The following is a 1,048-nucleotide window of genomic DNA, read 5'->3' as shown; positions in this document are numbered from 1 at the left end:
GAGGAGGAGGAGGAGGAGGAGGAGGAGGAGGAGGAGGAGGAGGAAGTGGCAGAGGCCAGACATGATGGTGCACATTTTTAACCCCAGAACTCTGGGAGACTGACGGGAGTGGAACCTGTCTCAAAATAAAAAATGAATAAAGATGTGACAGTTTACCCTAGTGCAAAGACTTGGCACTCAGTTCCCTACACTGAAAGGGAAAAAAAAGGTGCTAGGATGTTGCTTGGGATTGGTTTAAATCCTTAGATCCATTTGAGAGGAATTGGCACCGAAAAACATGGTCTTCCATAATTAGCTGCTCTTTCATGTCTCTCTGTAATAAAGAAATCAGAGTGTACTGGGAGGGCACTATATTTGCTTTTTTTTTTTTTTTTTTCTTGTCTCTTGTTTTCTTTTATTACGTTTTTTTAAAACAAACATTTACTTGATTTTATTACGTTTTTTTAAAACAAACATTTACTTGAGAGAGTATAGCAGTTATATTTGCTTTATATTTATTTTCCTTTGTATTTCCCTTGTAGACAAAATTATAAATTTTTAAAAAACTATAAAATAGGGCCAGCCAAATAGCTCAATGGATGAAAGCAATCCCCGGGCCTGCCGTGCTGGCCCCATCCCCAGGGCGCACTGAGATGGAGATTGAGACTGGGCGTGGAGACGCACTCCTGTAATCTCAGTTCCTGGGAGGCTCAACACAGGCCTGAACACTCTGTAGGCCCTTCCCTGAAATACAAAAAAATAAATAAATAAATAAAAATAAAAACTATAAAATAGGGTCTGGGAGATAGTTCAGCAGTCCAAGTGCCTGCCTGGCAAGCTCAAGGACCTGGGTGTGATCCCCAGCACCCATGTCATGACACCCCGCCCCCAGGCCCACTGAGCTGGCCACTGAGTCCCAGTGTGGTGGCACATGCCTGTAATCCCCACGCTGGAGAGGTTGAAACAGTAGTATCACTACAAGTCCAAGCTGCATAGTGAGACCCTGTACCAAATACATAATTTTGGGGCCAGGGAGATGGCTCAGTGGAATAAGCGCTTCCCTGGCAAG

At 43.7% G+C, this 1,048-nt stretch overlaps 1 pseudogene; it reads left to right on the top strand.

The window, feature by feature from the left end:
• Positions 1–1,048, top strand: part of LOC101574289 — a 93,667-nt pseudogene that overhangs the window by 91,220 nt on the left and 1,399 nt on the right.

The sequence above is a fragment of the Octodon degus genome, unplaced genomic scaffold, assembly GCF_000260255.1.
Source record: "Octodon degus isolate 3935 unplaced genomic scaffold, OctDeg1.0 scaffold00112, whole genome shotgun sequence".
NCBI classification, from domain to species: Eukaryota; Metazoa; Chordata; class Mammalia; order Rodentia; family Octodontidae; genus Octodon; species Octodon degus.
Note: the sequence above shows the minus strand (reverse complement) of the source record. Positions and strands in the feature narration are given on the sequence as shown.